The following is a 24,762-nucleotide window of genomic DNA, read 5'->3' as shown; positions in this document are numbered from 1 at the left end:
GCGACCTAAAACTTGTTTTATCGCATTCAGCGCGTCAAATTACGCCGGAAACGGTCGTCTTTGTTTTGATATTGCTCAAAACACGGAGTCAATTTCCGTTCGTTTGTTTCGTGGATATCGGTGAGTAACTTTTTTTCTATACATGCTAGCGACCTAAAACTTGTTTTATCGCATTCAGCGCGTCAAATTACGCCGGAAACGGTCGTCTTTGTTTTGATATTGCTTAAAACACGAAGTCGAATTCCGTTCGTTTGTTCCGTGGATATCGGTGAGTAACTTTTTTTCTATACATGCTACCGACCTAAAACTTGTTTTATCGCATTCAGCGCGTCAAATTACGCCGGAAACGGTCGTCTTTGTTTTGATATTGCTCAAAACACGGAGTCAATTTCCGTTCGTTTGTTTCGTGGATATCGGTGAGTAACTCTTTTTTTATACATGCTACCGACCTGAAACTTGTTTTATCGCATTCAGCGCGTCAAATTACGCCAGAAACGGTCGTCTTTGTTTTGATATTGCTCAAAACACGGAGTCAATTTCCGTTTGTTTGTTTCGTGGATATCGGTGAGTAACTCTTTTTCTATACATGCTAGCGACCTAAAACTTGTTTTATCGCATTCAGCCCGTCAAATTACGCCGGAAACGGTCGTCTTTGTTCTGATATTGCTCGATAGACGAAGTCGGAGTCCGTTCGTTTGTTTTTCAGATATCGGTTGGTAACTTTTTTTCTATACATGCTAGCGACCTAAAACTTGTTTCATCGCATTCAGCGCGTCAAATTACGCCGGAAACGGCCGTCTTTGTTTTGATATTGCTCGAAACACGAAGTCGAAGTCCGTTTGTTTGTTTTTCAGTTATCGGTTGGTAACTTTTTTTCTATACATGCTAGCGACCTAAAACTTGTTTTATCGCATTCAGCGCGTCAAATTACGCCGGAAACGGTCGTCTTTGTTTTGATATTGCTTAAAACACAAAGTCGAATTCCGTTCGTTTGTTCCGTGGATATCGGTGAGTAACTTTTTTTCTATACATGCTACCGACCTGAAACTTGTTTTATCGCATTCAGCGCGTCAAATTACGCCGGAAACGGTCGTCTTTGTTTTGATATTGCTCAAAACACGGAGTCAATTTCCGTTCGTTTGTTTCGTGGATATCGGTGAGTAACTCTTTTTTTATACATGCTAGCGACCTAAAACTTGTTTTATCGCATTCAGCCCGTCAAATTACGCCGGAAACGGTCGTCTTTGTTCTGATATTGCTCGATAGACAAAGTCGGAGTCCGTTCGTTTGTTTTTCAGATATCGGTTTGTAACTTTTTTTCTATACATGCTAGCGACCTAAAACTTATTTCATCGCATTCAGCGCGTCAAATTACGCCGGAAACGGTCGTCTTTGTTTTGATATTGCTCAAAACACGAAGTCGAATTCCGTTCGTTTGTTTCGTGGATATCGGTAAGTAACTTTTTTTCTATACATGCTAGCGACCTGAAACTTGTTTCATCGCATTCAGCGCGTCAAATTACGCCGGAAACAACCGTCTTTCTTCTGATATTGCTCGACAGACGAAGTCGAAGTCCGTTTGTTTGTTTCTCAGATATCGGTTGGTAACTTTTTTTCTATACATGCTAGCGACCTAAAACTTGTTTTATCGCATTCAGCGCGTCAAATTACGCCGGAAACGGTCGTCTTTGTTTTGATATTGCTTAAAACACGAAGTCGAATTCCGTTCGTTTGTTTCGTGGATATCGGTGAGTAACTTTTTTTCTATACATGCTACCGACCTAAAACTTGTTTTATCGCATTCAGCGCGTCAAATTACGCCGGAAACGGTCGTCTTTGTTTCGATATTGCTCAAAACACGGAGTCAATTTCCGTTCGTTTGTTTCGTGGATATCGGTGAGTAACTCTTTTTCTATACATGCTAGCGACCTAAAACTTGTTTTATCGCATTCAGCCCGTCAAATTACGCCGGAAACGGTCGTCTTTGTTCTGATATTGCTCGATAGACAAAGTCGGAGTCCGTTCGTTTGTTTTTCAGATATCGGTTGGTAACTTTTTTTCTATACATGCTAGCGACCTAAAACTTGTTTTATCGCATTCAGCCCGTCAAATTACGCCGGAAACGGTCGTCTTTGTTCTGATATTGCTCGATAGACAAAGTCGGAGTCCGTTCGTTTGTTTTTCAGATATCGGTTGGTAACTTTTTTTCTATACATGCTAGCGACCTAAAACTTGTTTCATCGCATTCAGCGCGTCAAATTACGCCGGAAACGGCCGTCTTTGTTTTGATATTGCTTCAAACACGAAGTCGAAGTCCGTTTGTTTGTTTTTCAGATATCGGTTGGTAACTTGTTTTCTATACATGCTAGCGACCTAAAACTTGTTTCATCGCATTCAGCCCGTCAAATTCCGCCGGAAACGGTCGTCTTTGTTTTGATATTGCTCAAAACACGGAGTCAATTTCCGTTCGTTTGTTTCGTGGATATCGGTGAGTAACTTTTTTTCTATACATGCTAGCGACCTAAAACTTGTTTCATCGCATTCAGCGCGTCAAATTACGCCGGAAACGGTCGTCTTTGTTTTGATATTGCTTAAAACACGGAGTCAATTTCCGTTCGTTTGTTTCGTGGATATCGGTAGGTAACTTTTTTTCTATACATGCTAGCGACCTAAAACTTGTTTTATCGCATTCAGCGCGTCAAATCACGCCGGAAACGGTCGTCTTTGTTTTGATATTGCTTAAAACACGAAGTCGAATTCCGTTCGTTTGTTTCGTGGATATCGGTGAGTAACTTTTTTTCTATACATGCTAGCGACCTAAAACTTGTTTCATCGCATTCAGCGCGTCAAATTACGCCGGAAACGGTCGTCTTTGTTTTGATGTTGCTCAAAACACGAAGTCGAATTCCGTTCGTTTGTTCCGTGGATATCGGTGAGTAACTTTTTTTCTATACATGCTAGCGACCTGAAACTTGTTTCATCGCATTCAGCGCGTCAAATTACGCCGGAAACAACCGTCTTTCTCTTGATATTGCTCGATAGACGAAGTCGGAGTCCGTTTGTTTGTTTTTCAGATATCGGTTAGTAACTTTTTTTCTATACATGCTAGCGACCTAAAACTTGTTTTATCGCATTCAGCGCGTCAAATTACGCCGGAAACGGTCGTCTTTGTTTTGATATTGCTCAAAACACGGAGTCAATTTCCGTTCGTTTGTTTCGTGGATATCGGTGAGTAACTTTTTTTCTATACATGCTAGCGACCTAAAACTTGTTTTATCGCATTCAGCGCGTCAAATTACGCCGGAAACGGTCGTCTTTGTTTTGATATTGCTTAAAACACGAAGTCGAATTCCGTTCGTTTGTTCCGTGGATATCGGTGAGTAACTTTTTTTCTATACATGCTACCGACCTAAAACTTGTTTTATCGCATTCAGCGCGTCAAATTACGCCGGAAACGGTCGTCTTTGTTTTGATATTGCTCAAAACACGGAGTCAATTTCCGTTCGTTTGTTTCGTGGATATCGGTGAGTAACTCTTTTTTTATACATGCTAGCGACCTAAAACTTGTTTTATCGCATTCAGCGCGTCAAATTACGCCGGAAACGGTCGTCTTTGTTTTGATGTTGCTCAAAACACGAAGTCGAATTCCGTTCGTTTGTTCCGTGGATATCGGTGAGTAACTTTTTTTCTATACATGCTAGCGACCTGAAACTTGTTTCATCGCATTCAGCGCGTCAAATTACGCCGGAAACAACCGTCTTTCTCTTGATATTGCTCGATAGACGAAGTCGGAGTCCGTTTGTTTGTTTTTCAGATATCGGTTAGTAACTTTTTTTCTATACATGCTAGCGACCTAAAACTTGTTTTATCGCATTCAGCGCGTCAAATTACGCCGGAAACGGTCGTCTTTGTTTTGATATTGCTCAAAACACGGAGTCAATTTCCGTTCGTTTGTTTCGTGGATATCGGTGAGTAACTTTTTTTCTATACATGCTAGCGACCTAAAACTTGTTTTATCGCATTCAGCGCGTCAAATTACGCCGGAAACGGTCGTCTTTGTTTTGATATTGCTTAAAACACGAAGTCGAATTCCGTTCGTTTGTTCCGTGGATATCGGTGAGTAACTTTTTTTCTATACATGCTACCGACCTAAAACTTGTTTTATCGCATTCAGCGCGTCAAATTACGCCGGAAACGGTCGTCTTTGTTTTGATATTGCTCAAAACACGGAGTCAATTTCCGTTCGTTTGTTTCGTGGATATCGGTGAGTAACTCTTTTTTTATACATGCTAGCGACCTAAAACTTGTTTTATCGCATTCAGCGCGTCAAATTACGCCGAAAACGGTCGTCTTTGTTTTGATATTGCTCAAAACACGAAGTCGAATTCCGTTCGTTTGTTTCGTGGATATCGGTGAGTAACTTTTTTTCTATACATGCTAGCGACCTAAAACTTGTTTTATCGCATTCAGCGCGTCAAATTACGCCGGAAACGGTCGTCTTTGTTTTGATATTGCTTGAAACACGAAGTCGAATTCCGTTCGTTTGTTTCGTGGATATCGGTGAGTAACTTTTTTTCTATACATGCTACCGACCTGAAACTTGTTTTATCGCATTCAGCGCGTCAAATTACGCCAGAAACGGTCGTCTTTGTTTTGATATTGCTCAAAACACGGAGTCAATTTCCGTTTGTTTGTTTCGTGGATATCGGTGAGTAACTCTTTTTCTATACATGCTAGCGACCTAAAACTTGTTTTATCGCATTCAGCCCGTCAAATTACGCCGGAAACGGTCGTCTTTGTTCTGATATTGCTCGATAGACGAAGTCGGAGTCCGTTCGTTTGTTTTTCAGATATCGGTTGGTAACTTTTTTTCTATACATGCTAGCGACCTAAAACTTGTTTCATCGCATTCAGCGCGTCAAATTACGCCGGAAACGGCCGTCTTTGTTTTGATATTGCTCGAAACACGAAGTCGAAGTCCGTTTGTTTGTTTTTCAGTTATCGGTTGGTAACTTTTTTTCTATACATGCTAGCGACCTAAAACTTGTTTTATCGCATTCAGCGCGTCAAATTACGCCGGAAACGGTCGTCTTTGTTTTGATATTGCTCAAAACACGGAGTCAATTTCCGTTCGTTTGTTTCGTGGATATCGGTGAGTAACTTTTTTTCTATACATGCTAGCGACCTAAAACTTGTTTTATCGCATTCAGCGCGTCAAATTACGCCGGAAACGGTCGTCTTTGTTTTGATATTGCTTAAAACACGAAGTCGAATTCCGTTCGTTTGTTCCGTGGATATCGGTGAGTAACTTTTTTTCTATACATGCTACCGACCTAAAACTTGTTTTATCGCATTCAGCGCGTCAAATTACGCCGGAAACGGTCGTCTTTGTTTTGATATTGCTCAAAACACGGAGTCAATTTCCGTTCGTTTGTTTCGTGGATATCGGTGAGTAACTCTTTTTTTATACATGCTAGCGACCTAAAACTTGTTTTATCGCATTCAGCCCGTCAAATTACGCCGGAAACGGTCGTCTTTGTTCTGATATTGCTCGATAGACAAAGTCGGAGTCCGTTCGTTTGTTTTTCAGATATCGGTTTGTAACTTTTTTTCTATACATGCTAGCGACCTAAAACTTGTTTCATCGCATTCAGCGCGTCAAATTACGCCGGAAACGGTCGTCTTTGTTTTGATATTGCTCAAAACACGAAGTCGAATTCCGTTCGTTTGTTTCGTGGATATCGGTAAGTAACTTTTTTTCTATACATGCTAGCGACCTGAAACTTGTTTCATCGCATTCAGCGCGTCAAATTACGCCGGAAACAACCGTCTTTCTTCTGATATTGCTCGACAGACGAAGTCGAAGTCCGTTTGTTTGTTTCTCAGATATCGGTTGGTAACTTTTTTTCTATACATGCTAGCGACCTAAAACTTGTTTTATCGCATTCAGCGCGTCAAATTACGCCGGAAACGGTCGTCTTTGTTTTGATATTGCTCAAAACACGAAGTCGAATTCCGTTCGTTTGTTCCGTGGATATCGGTGAGTAACTTTTTTTCTATACATGCTAGCGACCTGAAACCTGTTTCATCGCATTCAGCGCGTCAAATTACGCCGGAAACGGCCGTCTTTGTTTTGATATTGCTTGAAACACGAAGTCGAAGTCCGTTTGTTTGTTTTTCAGATATCGGTTGGTAACTTTTTTTCTATACATACTAGCGACCTAAAACTTGTTTTATCGCATTCAGCGCGTCAAATTACGCCGGAAACGGTCGTCTTTGTTTTGATATTGCTTAAAACACGAAGTCGAATTCCGTTCGTTTGTTTCGTGGATATCGGTGAGTAACTTTTTTTCTATACATGCTACCGACCTAAAACTTGTTTTATCGCATTCAGCGCGCCAAATTACGCCGGAAACGGTCGTCTTTGTTTCGATATTGCTCAAAACACGGAGTCAATTTCCGTTCGTTTGTTTCGTGGATATCGGTGAGTAACTCTTTTTCTATACATGCTAGCGACCTAAAACTTGTTTTATCGCATTCAGCCCGTCAAATTACGCCGGAAACGGTCGTCTTTGTTCTGATATTGCTCGATAGACAAAGTCGGAGTCCGTTCGTTTGTTTTTCAGATATCGGTTGGTAACTTTTTTTCTATACATGCTAGCGACCTAAAACTTGTTTTATCGCATTCAGCCCGTCAAATTACGCCGGAAACGGTCGTCTTTGTTCTGATATTGCTCGATAGACAAAGTCGGAGTCCGTTCGTTTGTTTTTCAGATATCGGTTGGTAACTTTTTTTCTATACATGCTAGCGACCTAAAACTTGTTTCATCGCATTCAGCGCGTCAAATTACGCCGGAAACGGTCGTCTTTGTTTTGATATTGCTCAAAACACGAAGTCGAATTCCGTTCGTTTGTTTCGTGGATATCGGTGAGTAACTTTTTTTCTATACATGCTAGCGACCTGAAACTTGTTTCATCGCATTCAGCGCGTCAAATTACGCCGGAAACAACCGTCTTTCTTCTGATATTGCTCGACAGACGAAGTCGAAGTCCGTTTGTTTGTTTTTCAGATATCGGTTGGTAACTTTTTTTCTATACATGCTAGCGACCTAAAACTTGTTTTATCGCATTCAGCGCGTCAAATTACGCCGGAAACGGTCGTCCTTGTTTTGATATTGCTCAAAACACGAAGTCGAATTCCGTTCGTTTGTTCCGTGGATATCGGTGAGTAACTTTTTTTCTATACATGCTAGCGACCTGAAACCTGTTTCATCGCATTCAGCGCGTCAAATTACGCCGGAAACGGCCGTCTTTGTTTTGATATTGCTTGAAACACGAAGTCGAAGTCCGTTTGTTTGTTTTTCAGATATCGGTTGGTAACTTTTTTTCTATACATACTAGCGACCTAAAACTTGTTTTATCGCATTCAGCGCGTCAAATTACGCCGAAAACGGTCGTCTTTTATCTGATATTGCTCAGAACACGGAGTCGAATTCCGTTTGTTTGTTTCGTGGATATCAGAGAGTAACTTTTTTTCTATACATGCTAGCGACCTAAAACTTGTTTTATCGCATTCAGCGCGTCAAATTACGCCGGAAACGGTCGTCTTTGTTTTGATATTGATCGAAACACGAAGTCGAAGTCCGTTTGTTTGTTTTTCAGATTTCGGTTGGTAACTTTTTTTCTATACATGCTAGCGACCTAAAACTTGTTTTATCGCATTCAGCGCAGCAAATTACGCCGGAAACGGTCGTCTTTGTTCTGATATTGCTCAAAACACGAAGTCGAATTCCGTTCGTTTGTTCCGTGGATATCGGTGAGTAACTTTTTTTCTATACATGCTAGCGACCTAAAACTTGTTTGATCGCATTCAGCGCGTCAAATTACGCCGGAAACGGTCGTCTTTGTTTTGATATTGCTCGAAACACGAAGTCGAAGTCCGTTTGTTTGTTTTTCAGATATCGGTTGGTAACTTTTTTTCTATACATGCTAGCGGCCTAAAACTTGTTTTATCGCATTCAGCGCGTCAAATTACGCCGGAAACGGCCGTCTTTGTTTTGATATTGCTCGATAGACGAGGTCAGAGTCCGTTTGTTTGTCTCGTGGATATCGGTGAGTAACTTTTTTTCTATACATGCTAGCGACCTGAAACTTGTTTCATCGCATTTAGCGCGTCAAATTACGCCGGAAACGGCCGTCTTTGTTTTGATATTGCTCGATAGACAAAGTCGGAGTCCGTTTGTTTGTTTTTCAGATATCGGTGAGTAACTTTTTTTCTATACATGCTAGCGACCTAAAACTTGTTTTATCGCATTCAGCGCGTCAAATTACGCCGGAAACGGTCGTCTTTGTTTTGATATTGCTTAAAACACGAAGTCGAATTCCGTTCGTTTGTTTCGTGGATATCGGTGAGTAACTTTTTTTCTATACATGCTAGCAACCTAAAACTTGTTTCATCGCATTTAGCGCGTCAAATTATGCCGGAAACGGCCGTCTTTGTTTTGATATTGCTCGATAGACGAAGTCGGAGTCCGTTTGTTTGTTTTTCAGATATTGGTTAGTAACTTTTTTTCTATACATGCTAGCGACCTAAAACTTGTCTTATCGCATTCAGCGCGTCAAATTACGCCGGAAACGGTCGTCTTTGTTTTGATATTGCTCAAAACACGAAGTCGAATTCCGTTCGTTTGTTTCGTGGATATCGGTGAGTAACTTTTTTTCCATACATGCTAGCGACCTAAAACTTGTTTTATCGCATTCAGCGCATCAAATTACGCCGGAAACGGCCGTCTTTGTTCTGATATTGCTCGAAACACGAAGTCAAAGTCCGTTTGTTTGTTTTTCAGATATCGGTTGGTAACTTTTTTTCTATACATGCTAGCGACCTAAAACTTGTTTTATCGCATTCAGCGCAGCAAATTACGCCGGAAACGGTCGTCTTTGTTCTGATATTGCTCAAAACACGAAGTCGAATTCCGTTCGTTTGTTCCGTGGATATCGGTGAGTAACTTTTTTTCAATACATGCTAGCGACCTGAAACCTGTTTCATCGCATTCAGCGCGTCAAATTACGCCGGAAACGGCCGTCTTTGTTTTGATATTGCTTGAAACACGAAGTCGAAGTCCGTTTGTTTGTTTTCCAGATATCGGTTGGTAACTTTTTTTCTATACATACTAGCGACCTAAAACTTGTTTCATCGCATTCAGCGCGTCAAATTACGCCGGAAACGGTCGTCTTTGTTTTGATATTGCTTAAAACACGAAGTCGAATTCCGTTCGTTTGTTTCGTGGATATCGGTGAGTAACTTTTTTTCTATACATGCTACCGACCTAAAACTTGTTTTATCGCATTCAGCGCGTCAAATTACGCCGGAAACGGTCGTCTTTGTTTTGATATTGCTTAAAACACGAAGTCGAATTCCGTTCGTTTGTTTCGTGGATATCGGTGAGTAACTTTTTTTCTATACATGCTAGCAACCTAAAACTTGTTTCATCGCATTTAGCGCGTCAAATTATGCCGGAAACGGCCGTCTTTGTTTTGATATTGCTCGATAGACAAAGTCGGAGTCCGTTTGTTTGTTTTTCAGATATTGGTTAGTAACTTTTTTTCTATACATGCTAGCGACCTAAAACTTGTCTTATCGCATTCAGCGCGTCAAATTACGCCGGAAACGGTCGTCTTTGTTTTGATATTGCTCAAAACACGAAGTCGAATTCCGTTCGTTTGTTTCGTGGATATCGGTGAGTAACTTTTTTTCCATACATGCTAGCGACCTAAAACTTGTTTTATCGCATTCAGCGCATCAAATTACGCCGGAAACGGCCGTCTTTGTTCTGATATTGCTCGAAACACGAAGTCAAAGTCCGTTTGTTTGTTTTTCAGATATCGGTTGGTAACTTTTTTTCTATACATGCTAGCGACCTAAAACTTGTTTTATCGCATTCAGCGCAGCAAATTACGCCGGAAACGGTCGTCTTTGTTCTGATATTGCTCAAAACACGAAGTCGAATTCCGTTCGTTTGTTCCGTGGATATCGGTGAGTAACTTTTTTTCTATACATGCTAGCGACCTAAAACTTGTTTGATCGCATTCAGCGCGTCAAATTACGCCGGAAACGGTCGTCTTTGTTTTGATATTGCTCGAAACACGAAGTCGAAGTCCGTTTGTTTGTTTTTCAGATATCGGTTGGTAACTTTTTTTCTATACATGCTAGCGGCCTAAAACTTGTTTTATCGCATTCAGCGCGTCAAATTACGCCGGAAACGGCCGTCTTTGTTTTGATATTGCTCGATAGACGAGGTCAGAGTCCGTTTGTTTGTCTCGTGGATATCGGTGAGTAACTTTTTTTCTATACATGCTAGCGACCTGAAACTTGTTTCATCGCATTTAGCGCGTCAAATTACGCCGGAAACGGCCGTCTTTGTTTTGATATTGCTCGATAGACAAAGTCGGAGTCCGTTTGTTTGTTTTTCAGATATCGGTGAGTAACTTTTTTTCTATACATGCTAGCGACCTAAAACTTGTTTTATCGCATTCAGCGCGTCAAATTACGCCGGAAACGGTCGTCTTTGTTTTGATATTGCTTAAAACACGAAGTCGAATTCCGTTCGTTTGTTTCGTGGATATCGGTGAGTAACTTTTTTTCTATACATGCTAGCAACCTAAAACTTGTTTCATCGCATTTAGCGCGTCAAATTATGCCGGAAACGGCCGTCTTTGTTTTGATATTGCTCAATAGACGAAGTCGGAGTCCGTTTGTTTGTTTTTCAGATATTGGTTAGTAACTTTTTTTCTATACATGCTAGCGACCTAAAACTTGTCTTATCGCATTCAGCGCGTCAAATTACGCCGGAAACGGTCGTCTTTGTTTTGATATTGCTCAAAACACGAAGTCGAATTCCGTTCGTTTGTTTCGTGGATATCGGTGAGTAACTTTTTTTCCATACATGCTAGCGACCTAAAACTTGTTTTATCGCATTCAGCGCATCAAATTACGCCGGAAACGGCCGTCTTTGTTCTGATATTGCTCGAAACACGAAGTCAAAGTCCGTTTGTTTGTTTTTCAGATATCGGTTGGTAACTTTTTTTCTATACATGCTAGCGACCTAAAACTTGTTTTATCGCATTCAGCGCAGCAAATTACGCCGGAAACGGTCGTCTTTGTTCTGATATTGCTCAAAACACGAAGTCGAATTCCGTTCGTTTGTTCCGTGGATATCGGTGAGTAACTTTTTTTCAATACATGCTAGCGACCTGAAACCTGTTTCATCGCATTCAGCGCGTCGAATTACGCCGGAAACGGCCGTCTTTGTTTTGATATTGCTTGAAACACGAAGTCGAAGTCCGTTTGTTTGTTTTCCAGATATCGGTTGGTAACTTTTTTTCTATACATACTAGCGACCTAAAACTTGTTTCATCGCATTCAGCGCGTCAAATTACGCCGGAAACGGTCGTCTTTGTTTTGATATTGCTTAAAACACGAAGTCGAATTCCGTTCGTTTGTTTCGTGGATATCGGTGAGTAACTTTTTTTCTATACATGCTACCGACCTAAAACTTGTTTTATCGCATTCAGCGCGTCAAATTACGCCGGAAACGGTCGTCTTTGTTTCGATATTGCTCAAAACACGGAGTCAATTTCCGTTCGTTTGTTTCGTGGATATCGGTGAGTAACTCTTTTTCTATACATGCTAGCGACCTAAAACTTGTTTTATCGCATTCAGCCCGTCAAATTACGCCGGAAACGGTCGTCTTTGTTCTGATATTGCTCGATAGACAAAGTCGGAGTCCGTTCGTTTGTTTTTCAGATATCGGTTGGTAACTTTTTTTCTATACATGCTAGCGACCTAAAACTTGTTTTATCGCATTCAGCCCGTCAAATTACGCCGGAAACGGTCGTCTTTGTTCTGATATTGCTCGATAGACAAAGTCGGAGTCCGTTCGTTTGTTTTTCAGATATCGGTTGGTAACTTTTTTTCTATACATGCTAGCGACCTAAAACTTGTTTCATCGCATTCAGCGCGTCAAATTACGCCGGAAACGGTCGTCTTTGTTTTGATATTGCTCAAAACACGAAGTCGAATTCCGTTCGTTTGTTTCGTGGATATCGGTGAGTAACTTTTTTTCTATACATGCTAGCGACCTGAAACTTGTTTCATCGCATTCAGTGCGTCAAATTACGCCGGAAACAACCGTCTTTCTTCTGATATTGCTCGACAGACGAAGTCGAAGTCCGTTTGTTTGTTTTTCAGATATCGGTTGGTAACTTTTTTTCTATACATGCTAGCGACCTAAAACTTGTTTTATCGCATTCAGCGCGTCAAATTACGCCGGAAACGGTCGTCCTTGTTTCGATATTGCTCAAAACACGAAGTCGAATTCCGTTCGTTTGTTCCGTGGATATCGGTGAGTAACTTTTTTTCTATACATGCTAGCGACCTGAAACCTGTTTCATCGCATTCAGCGCGTCAAATTACGCCGGAAACGGCCGTCTTTGTTTTGATATTGCTTGAAACACGAAGTCGAAGTCCGTTTGTTTGTTTTTCAGATATCGGTTGGTAACTTTTTTTCTATACATACTAGCGACCTAAAACTTGTTTTATCGCATTCAGCGCGTCAAATTACGCCGAAAACGGTCGTCTTTTATCTGATATTGCTCAGAACACGGAGTCGAATTCCGTTTGTTTGTTTCGTGGATATCAGAGAGTAACTTTTTTTCTATACATGCTAGCGACCTAAAACTTGTTTTATCGCATTCAGCGCGTCAAATTACGCCGGAAACGGTCGTCTTTGTTTTGATATTGATCGAAACACGAAGTCGAAGTCCGTTTGTTTGTTTTTCAGATTTCGGTTGGTAACTTTTTTTCTATACATGCTAGCGACCTAAAACTTGTTTTATCGCATTCAGCGCGTCAAATTACGCCGGAAACGGTCGTCTTTGTTTTGATATTGCTCGAAACACGAAGTCGAAGTCCGTTTGTTTGTTTTTCAGATATCGGTTGGTAACTTTTTTTCTATACATGCTAGCGACCTAAAACTTGTTTGATCGCATTCAGCGCGTCAAATTACGCCGGAAACGGTCGTCTTTGTTTTGATATTGCTCGAAACACGAAGTCGAAGTCCGTTTGTTTGTTTTTCAGATATCGGTTGGTAACTTTTTTTCTATACATGCTAGCGGCCTAAAACTTGTTTTATCGCATTCAGCGCGTCAAATTACGCCGGAAACGGCCGTCTTTGTTTTGATATTGCTCGATAGACGAGGTCAGAGTCCGTTTGTTTGTCTCGTGGATATCGGTGAGTAACTTTTTTTCTATACATGCTAGCGACCTGAAACTTGTTTCATCGCATTTAGCGCGTCAAATTACGCCGGAAACGGCCGTCTTTGTTTTGATATTGCTCGATAGACAAAGTCGGAGTCCGTTTGTTTGTTTTTCAGATATCGGTGAGTAACTTTTTTTCTATACATGCTAGCGACCTAAAACTTGTTTCATCGCATTCAGCGCGTCAAATTACGCCGGAAACGGCCATCTTTGTTTTGATATTGCTCGATAGACGAAGTCGGAGTCCGTTTGTTTGTTTTTCAGATATCGGTTAGTAACTTTTTTTTTATACATGCTCGCGACCCAATACTTGTTTTATCGCATTTAGCGCGTCAAATTACGCCGGAAACGGTCGTCTTCGTTCTGATATTGCTCAAAACACGGAGTCGAATTCCGTTTGTTTGTTTCGTGGATATCGGTGAGTAACTTTCTTTCTATACATGCTCGCGACCCAATACTTGTCTTATCGCATTCAGCGCGTCAAATTACGCCGGAAACGGTCGTCTTTGTTTTGATATTGCTCAAAACACGAAGTCGAATTCCGTTCGTTTGTTTCGTGGATATCGGTGAGTAACTTTTTTTCCATACATGCTAGCGACCTAAAACTTGTTTTATCGCATTCAGCGCATCAAATTACGCCGGAAACGGCCGTCTTTGTTCTGATATTGCTCGAAACACGAAGTCAAAGTCCGTTTGTTTGTTTTTCAGATATCGGTTGGTAACTTTTTTTCTATACATGCTAGCGACCTAAAACTTGTTTCATCGCATTCAGCGCGTCAAATTACGCCGGAAACGGCCATCTTTGTTTTGATATTGCTCGATAGACGAAGTCGAAGTCCGTTTGTTTGTTTTTCAGATATCGGTTGGTAACTTTTTTTCTATACATGCTAGCGACCTAAAACTTGTTTTATCGCATTCAGCGCGTCAAATTACGCCGGAAACGGTCGTCTTTGTTTTGATATTGCTCGAAACACGAAGTCGAAGTCCGTTTGTTTGTTTTTCAGATATCGGTTGGTAACTTTTTTTCTATACATGCTAGCGACCTAAAACTTGTTTGATCGCATTCAGCGCGTCAAATTACGCCGGAAACGGTCGTCTTTGTTTTGATATTGCTCGAAACACGAAGTCGAAGTCCGTTTGTTTGTTTTTCAGATATCGGTTGGTAACTTTTTTTCTATACATGCTAGCGGCCTAAAACTTGTTTTATCGCATTCAGCGCGTCAAATTACGCCGGAAACGGCCGTCTTTGTTTTGATATTGCTCGATAGACGAGGTCAGAGTCCGTTTGTTTGTCTCGTGGATATCGGTGAGTAACTTTTTTTCTATACATGCTAGCGACCTGAAACTTGTTTCATCGCATTTAGCGCGTCAAATTACGCCGGAAACGGCCGTCTTTGTTTTGATATTGCTCGATAGACAAAGTCGGAGTCCGTTTGTTTGTTTTTCAGATATCGGTGAGTAACTTTTTTTCTATACATGCTAGCGACCTAAAACTTGTTTCATCGCATTCAGCGCGTCAAATTACGCCGGAAACGGCCATCTTTGTTTTGATATTGCTCGATAGACGAAGTCGGAGTCCGTTTGTTTGTTTTTCAGATATCGGTTAGTAACTTTTTTTTTATACATGCTCGCGACCCAATACTTGTTTTATCGCATTTAGCGCGTCAAATTACGCCGGAAACGGTCGTCTTCGTTCTGATATTGCTCAAAACACGGAGTCGAATTCCGTTTGTTTGTTTCGTGGATATCGGTGAGTAACTTTCTTTCTATACATGCTAGCGACCTAAAACTTGTTTTATCGCATTCAGCGCGTCAAATTACGCCGGAAACGGTCGTCTTTGTTTTGATATTGCTTAAAACACGAAGTCGAATTCCGTTCGTTTGTTTCGTGGATATCGGTGAGTAACTTTTTTTCTATACATGCTAGCAACCTAAAACTTGTTTTATCGCATTTAGCGCGTCAAATTATGCCGGAAACGGCCGTCTTTGTTTTGATATTGCTCGATAGACGAAGTCGGAGTCCGTTTGTTTGTTTTTCAGATATTGGTTAGTAACTTTTTTCTATACATGCTAGCGACCTAAAACTTGTCTTATCGCATTCAGCGCGTCAAATTACGCCGGAAACGGTCGTCTTTGTTTTGATATTGCTCAAAACACGAAGTCGAATTCCGTTCGTTTGTTTCGTGGATATCGGTGAGTAACTTTTTTTCCATACATGCTAGCGACCTAAAACTTGTTTTATCGCATTCAGCGCATCAAATTACGCCGGAAACGGCCGTCTTTGTTCTGATATTGCTCGAAACACGAAGTCAAAGTCCGTTTGTTTGTTTTTCAGATATCGGTTGGTAACTTTTTTTCTATACATGCTAGCGACCTAAAACTTGTTTTATCGCATTCAGCGCAGCAAATTACGCCGGAAACGGTCGTCTTTGTTCTGATATTGCTCAAAACACGAAGTCGAATTCCGTTCGTTTGTTCCGTGGATATCGGTGAGTAACTTTTTTTCTATACATGCTAGCGACCTAAAACCTGTTTCATCGCATTCAGCGCGTCAAATTACGCCGGAAACGGCCGTCTTTGTTTTGATATTGCTCGAAACACGAAGTCGAAGTCCGTTTGTTTGTTTTTCAGATATCGGTTGGTAACTTTTTTTCTATACATGCTAGCGACCTAAAACTTGTTTTATCGCATTCAGCGCGTCAAATTACGCCGGAAACGGTCGTCTTTGTTTTGATATTGCTCAAAACACGAAGTCGAATTCCGTTTGTTTGTTTCGTGGATATCGGTGAGTAACTTTTTTTCTATACATGCTAGCGACCTGAAACTTGTTTCATCGCATTCAGCGCGTCAAATTACGCCGGAAACGGCCGTCTTTGTTTTGATATTGCTCGATAGACGAAGTCGGAGTCCGTTTGTTTGTTTTTCAGATATCGGTTAGTAACTTTTTTTCTATACATGCTAGCGACCTGAAACTTGTTTCATCGCATTCAGCGCGTCAAATTACGCCGGAAACGGCCGTCTTTGTTTTGATATTGCTCGATAGACGAAGTCAGAGTCCGTTTGTTTGTTTCGTGGATATCGGTGAGTAACTTTTTTTCTATACATGCTAGCGACCTGAAACTTGTTTCATCGCATTTAGCGCGTCAAATTACGCCGGAAACGGCCGTCTTTGTTTTGATATTGCTCGATAGACAAAGTCGGAGTCCGTTTGTTTGTTTTTCAGATATCGGTTAGTAACTTTTTTTCTATACATGCTAGCGACCTAAAACTTGTTTCATCGCATTCAGCGCGTCAAAATACGCCGGAAACGGCCGTCTTTGTTTTGATATTGCTCGATAGACGAGGTCAGAGTCCGTTTGTTTGTTTTTCAGATATCGGTTAGTAACTTTTTTTTTGTACATGCTAGCGACCTAAAACTTGTTTCATCGCATTCAGCGCGTCAAATTACGCCGGAAACGGCCGTCTTTGTTTTGATATTGCTCGATAGACAAAGTCGGAGTCCGTTTGTTTGTTTTTCAGATATCGGTTAGTAACTTTTTTTCTATACATGCTAGCGACCTAAAACTTGTTTCATCGCATTCAGCGCGTCAAATTACGCCGGAAACGGCCATCTTTGTTTTGATATTGCTCGATAGACGAAGTCGGAGTCCGTTTGTTTGTTTTTCAGATATCGGTTAGTAACTTTTTTTTTATACATGCTCGCGACCCAATACTTGTTTTATCGCATTTAGCGCGTCAAATTACGCCGGAAACGGTCGTCTTCGTTCTGATATTGCTCAAAACACGGAGTCGAATTCCGTTTGTTTGTTTCGTGGATATCGGTGAGTAACTTTCTTTCTATACATGCTAGCGACCTAAAACTTGTTTTATCGCATTCAGCGCGTCAAATTACGCCGGAAACGGTCGTCTTTGTTTTGATATTGCTTAAAACACGAAGTCGAATTCCGTTCGTTTGTTTCGTGGATATCGGTGAGTAACTTTTTTTCTATACATGCTAGCAACCTAAAACTTGTTTTATCGCATTTAGCGCGTCAAATTATGCCGGAAACGGCCGTCTTTGTTTTGATATTGCTCGATAGACGAAGTCGGAGTCCGTTTGTTTGTTTTTCAGATATTGGTTAGTAACTTTTTTCTATACATGCTAGCGACCTAAAACTTGTCTTATCGCATTCAGCGCGTCAAATTACGCCGGAAACGGTCGTCTTTGTTTTGATATTGCTCAAAACACGAAGTCGAATTCCGTTCGTTTGTTTCGTGGATATCGGTGAGTAACTTTTTTTCCATACATGCTAGCGACCTAAAACTTGTTTTATCGCATTCAGCGCATCAAATTACGCCGGAAACGGCCGTCTTTGTTCTGATATTGCTCGAAACACGAAGTCAAAGTCCGTTTGTTTGTTTTTCAGATATCGGTTGGTAACTTTTTTTCTATACATGCTAGCGACCTAAAACTTGTTTTATCGCATTCAGCGCAGCAAATTACGCCGGAAACGGTCGTCTTTGTTCTGATATTGCTCAAAACACGAAGTCGAATTCCGTTCGTTTGTTCCGTGGATATCGGTGAGTAACTTTTTTTCTATACATGCTAGCGACCTAAAACCTGTTTCATCGCATTCAGCGCGTCAAATTACGCCGGAAACGGCCGTCTTTGTTTTGATATTGCTCGAAACACGAAGTCGAAGTCCGTTTGTTTGTTTTTCAGATATCGGTTGGTAACTTTTTTTCTATACATGCTAGCGACCTAAAACTTGTTTTATCGCATTCAGCGCGTCAAATTACGCCGGAAACGGTCGTCTTTGTTTTGATATTGCTCAAAACACGAAGTCGAATTCCGTTTGTTTGTTTCGTGGATATCGGTGAGTAACTTTTTTTCTATACATGCTAGCGACCTGAAACTTGTTTCATCGCATTCAGCGCGTCAAATTACGCCGGAAACGGCCGTCTTTGTTTCGATATTGCTCGATAGACGAAGTCGGAGTCCGTTTGTTTGTTTTTCAGATATCGGTTAGTAACTTTTTTTCTATACATGCTAGCGACCTGAAACTTGTTTCATCGCATTTAGCGCGTCAAATTACGCCGGAAACGGCCGTCTTTGTTTTGATATTGCTCGATAGACAAAGTCGGAGTCCGTTTGTTTGTTTTTCAGATATCGGTTAGTAACTTTTTTTCTATACATGCTAGCGACCTAAAACTTGTTTCATCGCATTCAGCGCGTCAAAATACGCCGGAAACGGCCGTCTTTGTTTTGATATTGCTCGATAGACGAGGTCAGAGTCCGTTTGTTTGTTTTTCAGATATCGGTTAGTAACTTTTTTTTTGTACATGCTAGCGACCTAAAACTTGTTTCATCGCATTCAGCGCGTCAAATTACGCCGGAAACGGCCGTCTTTGTTTTGATATTGCTCGATAGACAAAGTCGGAGTCCGTTTGTTTGTTTTTCAGATATCGGTTAGTAACTTTTTTTCTATACATGCTAGCGACCTAAAACTTGTTTTATCGCATTCAGCGCAGCAAATCACGCCGAAAACGGTCGTCTTTGTTCTGATATTGCTCAAAACACGAAGTCGAATTCCGTTCGTTTGTTCCGTGGATATCGGTGAGTAACTTTTTTTCTATACATGCTAGCGACCTAAAACTTGTTTTATCGCATTCAGCGCGTCAAATTACGCCGGAAACGGTCGTCTTTGTTTTGATATTGCTTAAAACACGAAGTCGAATTCCGTTCGTTTGTTTCGTGGATATCGGTGAGTAACTTTTTTTCTATACATGCTAGCAACCTAAAACTTGTTTTATCGCATTTAGCGCGTCAAATTATGCCGGAAACGGCCGTCTTTGTTTTGATATTGCTCGATAGACGAAGTCGGAGTCCGTTTGTTTGTTTTTCAGATATTGGTTAGTAACTTTTTTCTATACATGCTAGCGACCTAAAACTTGTTTTATCGCATTCAGCGCAGCAAATTACGCCGGAAACGGTCGTCTTTGTTTTAATATTGCTCAAAACACGAAGTCGAATTCCGTTCGTTTGTTCCGTGCATATCGGTGAGTAACTTTTTTTCTATACATGCTAGCGACCCAATACTTGTTTTATCGCATTTAGCGCGTCAAATTACGCCGGAAACGGTCGTCTCCGTTCTGATATTGCTCAAAACACGGAGTCGAATTCCGTTTGTTTGTTTCGTGGATATCGGTGAGTAACTTTTTTTCTATACATGCTAGCGACCTAAAACTTGTTTTATCGCATTCAGCGCAGCAAATTACGCCGGAAACGGTCGTCTTTGTTCTAATATTGCTCAAAACACGAAGTCGAATTCCGTTCGTTTGTTCCGTGGATATCGGTGAGTAACTTTTTTTCTATACATGCTAGCGACCCAATACTTGTTTTATCGCATTTAGCGCGTCAAATTACGCCGGAAACGGTCGTCTTCGTTCTGATATTGCTCAAAACACGGAGTCGAATTCCGTTTGTTTGTTTCGTGGATATCGGTGAGTAACTTCTTTTCTATATATGCTAGCGACCTAAAACTTGTTTTATCGCATTCAGCGCTTCAAATTACGCCGGAAACGGCCGTCTTTGTTTCGATATTGCTCGAAACACGAAGTCAAAGTCCGTTTGTTTGTTTTTCAGATATTGGTTAGTAACTTTTTTTCTATACATGCTAGCGACCTGAAACTTGTTTTATCGCATTCAGCGCGTCAAATTACGCCGGAAACGGTCGTCTTTGTTTTGATATTGCTTGAAACACGAAGTCGAATTCCGTTTGTTTGTTTCGTGGATATCGGTAAGTAACTTTTTTTCTATACATGCTAGCGACCTAAAACTTGTTTTATCGCATTCAGCGCTTCAAATTACGCCGGAAACGGCCGTCTTTGTTTTGATATTGCTCGAAACACGAAGTCAAAGTCCGTTTGTTTGTTTTTCAGATATCGGTTGGTAACTTTTTTTCTATACATGCTAGCGACCTAAAACTTGTTTTATCGCATTCAGCGCAGCAAATTACGCCGGAAACGGTCGTCTTTGTTTTAATATTGCTCAAAACACGAAGTCGAATTCCGTTCGTTTGTTCCGTGCATATCGGTGAGTAACTTTTTTTCTATACATGCTAGCGACCCAATACTTGTTTTATCGCATTTAGCGCGTCAAATTACGCCGGAAACGGTCGTCTCCGTTCTGATATTGCTCAAAACACGGAGTCGAATTCCGTTTGTTTGTTTCGTGGATATCGGTGAGTAACTTTTTTTCTATACATGCTAGCGACCTAAAACTTGTTTCATCGCATTCAGCGCGTCAAATTACGCCGGAAACGGTCGTCTTTGTTTTGATATTGCTTAAAACACGAAGTCGAATTCCGTTCGTTTGTTTCGTGGATATCGGTGAGTAACTTTTTTTCTATACATGCTAGCGACCTAAAACTTGTTTTATCGCATTTAGCGCGTCAAATTATGCCGGAAACGGCCGTCTTTGTTTTGATATTGCTCGATAGACGAAGTCGGAGTCCGTTTGTTTGTTTTTCAGATATTGGTTAGTAACTTTTTTTCTATACATGCTAGCGACCTAAAACTTGTCTTATCGCATTCAGCGCGTCAAATTACGCCGGAAACGGTCGTCTTTGTTTTGATATTGCTCAAAACACGAAGTCGAATTCCGTTCGTTTGTTTCGTGGATATCGGTGAGTAACTTTTTTTCTATACATGCTAGCGACCTAAAACTTGTTTCATCGCATTCAGCGCGTCAAATTACGCCGGAAACGGTCGTCTTTGTTTCGATATTGCTTAAAACACGAAGTCGAATTCCGTTCGTTTGTTTCGTGGATATCGGTGAGTAACTTTTTTTCTATACATGCTAGCGACCTAAAACTTGTTTTATCGCATTCAGCGCGTCAAATTATGCCGGAAACGGCCGTCTTTGTTTTGATATTGCTCGATAGACGAAGTCGGAGTCCGTTTGTTTGTTTTTCAGATATTGGTTAGTAACTTTTTTTCTATACATGCTAGCGACCTGAAACTTGTTTCATCGCATTCAGCGCGTCAAATTACGCCGGAAACGGCCGTCTTTGTTTTGATATTGCTCGATAGACGAAGTCAGAGTCCGTTTGTTTGTTTCGTGGATATCGGTGAGTAACTTTTTTTCTATACATGCTAGCGACCTGAAACTTGTTTCATCGCATTCAGCGCGTCAAATTACGCCGGAAACGGCCGTCTTTGTTTTGATATTGCTCGATAGACAAAGTCGAAGTCCGTTTGTTTGTTTTTCAGATATCGGTTAGTAACTTTTTTTCTATACATGCTAGCGACCTAAAACTTGTTTCATCGCATTCAGCGCAGCAAATTACGCCGAAAACGGTCGTCTTTGTTCTGATATTGCTCAAAACACGAAGTCGAATTCCGTTCGTTTGTTCCGTGGATATCGGTGAGTAACTTTTTTTCTATACATGCTAGCGACCTAAAACTTGTTTTATCGCATTCAGCGCAGCAAATTACTTCGGAAACGGTCGTCTTTGTTCTAATATTGCTCAAAACACGAAGTCGAATTCCGTTCGTTTGTTCCGTGGATATCGGTGAGTAACTTTTTTTCTATACATGCTAGCGACCCAATACTTGTTTTATCGCATTCAGCGCTTCAAATTACGCCGGAAACGGCCGTCTTTGTTTTGATATTGCTCGAAACACGAAGTCAAAGTCCGTTTGTTTGTTTTTCAGATATTGGTTAGTAACTTTTTTTCTATACATGCTAGCGACCTAAAACTTGTCTTATCGCATTCAGCGCGTCAAATTACGCCGGAAACGGTCGTCTTTGTTTTGATATTGCTCAAAACACGAAGTCGAATTCCGTTCGTTTGTTTCGTGGATATCGGTGAGTAACTTTTTTTCTATACATGCTAGCGACCTAAAACTTGTTTCATCGCATTCAGCGCGTCAAATTACGCCGGAAACGGTCGTCTTTGTTCTGATATTGCTTAAAACACGAAGTCGAATTCCGTTCGTTTGTTTCGTGGATATCGGTGAGTAACTTTTTTTCTATACATGCTAGCGACCTAAAACTTGTTTTACCGCATTCAGCGCGTCAAATTATGCCGGAAACGGCCGTCTTTGTTTTGATATTGCTCGATAGACGAAGTCGGAGTCCGTTTGTTTGTTTTTCAGATATTGGTTAGTAACTTTTTTTCTATACATGCTAGCGACCTGAAACTTGTTTCATCGCATTTAGCGCGTCAAATTACGCCGGAAACGGCCGTCTTTGTTTTGATATTGCTCGATAGACGAAGTCAGAGTCCGTTTGTTTGTTTCGTGGATATCGGTGAGTAACTTTTTTTCTATACATGCTAGCGACCTGAAACTTGTTTCATCGCATTCAGCGCGTCAAATTACGCCGGAAACGGCCGTCTTTGTTTTGATATTGCTCGATAGACAAAGTCGGAGTCCGTTTGTTTGTTTTTCAGATATCGGTTAGTAACTTTTTTTCTATACATGCTAGCGACCTAAAACTTGTTTCATCGCATTCAGCGCGTCAAATTACGCCGGAAACGGCCGTCTTTGTTTTGATATTGCTCGATAGACGAGGTCAGAGTCCGTTTGTTTGTTTTTCAGATATCGGTTAGTAACTTTTTTTTTGTACATGCTAGCGACCTAAAACTTGTTTTATCGCATTCAGCGCGTCAAATTACGCCGGAAACGGTCGTCTTTGTTTTAATATTGCTTGAAACACGAAGTCGAATTCCGTTCGTTTGTTTCGTGGATATCGGTGAGTAACTTTTTTTCTATATATGCTAGCGACCTAAAACTTGTTTTATCGCATTCAGCGCTTCAAATTACGCCGGAAACGGCCGTCTTTGTTTTGATATTGCTCGAAACACGAAGTCAAAGTCCGTTTGTTTGTTTTTCAGATATCGGTTGGTAACTTTTTTTCTATACATGCTAGCGACCTAAAACTTGTTTCATCGCATTCAGCGCAGCAAATTACGCCGGAAACGGTTGTCTTTGTTCTGATATTGCTCAAAACACGAAGTCGAATTCCGTTCGTTTGTTCCGTGGATATCGGTGAGTAACTTTTTTTCTATACATGCTAGCGACCTGAAACCTGTTTCATCGCATTCAGCGCGTCAAATTACGCCGGAAACGGCCGTCTTTGTTTCGATATTGCTCGAAACACGAAGTCGAAGTCCGTTTGTTTGTTTTTCAGATATCGGTTAGTAACTTTTTTTTTGTACATGCTAGCGACCCAAAACTTGTTTTATCGCATTCAGCGCGTCAAATTACGCCGGAAACGGTCGTCTTTGTTTTGATATTGCTTGAAACACGAAGTCGAATTCCGTTCGTTTGTTTCGTGGATATCGGTGAGTAACTTTTTTTCTATATATGCTAGCGACCTAAAACTTGTTTTATCGCATTCAGCGCATCAAATTACGCCGGAAACGGCCGTCTTTGTTCTGATATTGCTCGAAACACGAAGTCAAAGTCCGTTTGTTTGTTTTTCAGATATCGGTTGGTAACTTTTTTTCTATACATGCTAGCGACCTAAAACTTGTTTTATCGTATTCAGCGCAGCAAATTACGCCGAAAACGGTCGTCTTTGTTCTGATATTGCTCAAAACACGAAGTCGAATTCCGTTCGTTTGTTCCGTGGATATCGGTGAGTAACTTTTTTTCTATACATGCTAGCGACCTAAAACTTGTTTTATTGCATTCAGCGCAGCAAATTACGCCGGAAACGGTCGTCTTTGTTCTAATATTGCTCAAAACACGAAGTCGAATTCCGTTCGTTTGTTCCGTGGATATCGGTGAGTAACTTTTTTTCTATACATGCTAGCGACCCAATACTTGTTTTATCGCATTTAGCGCGTCAAATTACGCCGGAAACGGTCGTCTTCGTTCTGATATTGCTCAAAACACGGAGTCGAATTCCGTTTGTTTGTTTCGTGGATATCGGTGAGTAACTTCTTTTCTATATATGCTAGCGACCTAAAACTTGTTTTATCGCATTCAGCGCTTCAAATTACGCCGGAAACGGCCGTCTTTGTTTCGATATTGCTCGAAACACGAAGTCAAAGTCCGTTTGTTTGTTTTTCAGATATTGGTTAGTAACTTTTTTTCTATACATGCTAGCGACCTGAAACTTGTTTTATTGCATTCAGCGCGTCAAATTACGCCGGAAACGGTCGTCTTTGTTTTGATATTGCTTGAAACACGAAGTGGAATTCCGTTTGTTTGTTTCGTGGATATCGGTAAGTAACTTTTTTTCTATACATGCTAGCGACCTAAAACTTGTTTTATCGCATTCAGCGCTTCAAATTACGCCGGAAACGGCCGTCTTCGTTTTGATATTGCTCGAAACACGAAGTCAAAGTCCGTTTGTTTGTTTTTCAGATATCGGTTGGTAACTTTTTTTCTATACATGCTAGCGACCTAAAACTTGTTTTATCGCATTCAGCGCAGCAAATTACGCCGGA

The sequence above is a fragment of the Diprion similis genome, chromosome 9 (assembly GCF_021155765.1).
Source record: "Diprion similis isolate iyDipSimi1 chromosome 9, iyDipSimi1.1, whole genome shotgun sequence".
NCBI lineage: Eukaryota > Metazoa > Arthropoda > Insecta > Hymenoptera > Diprionidae > Diprion > Diprion similis.
Note: the sequence above shows the minus strand (reverse complement) of the source record.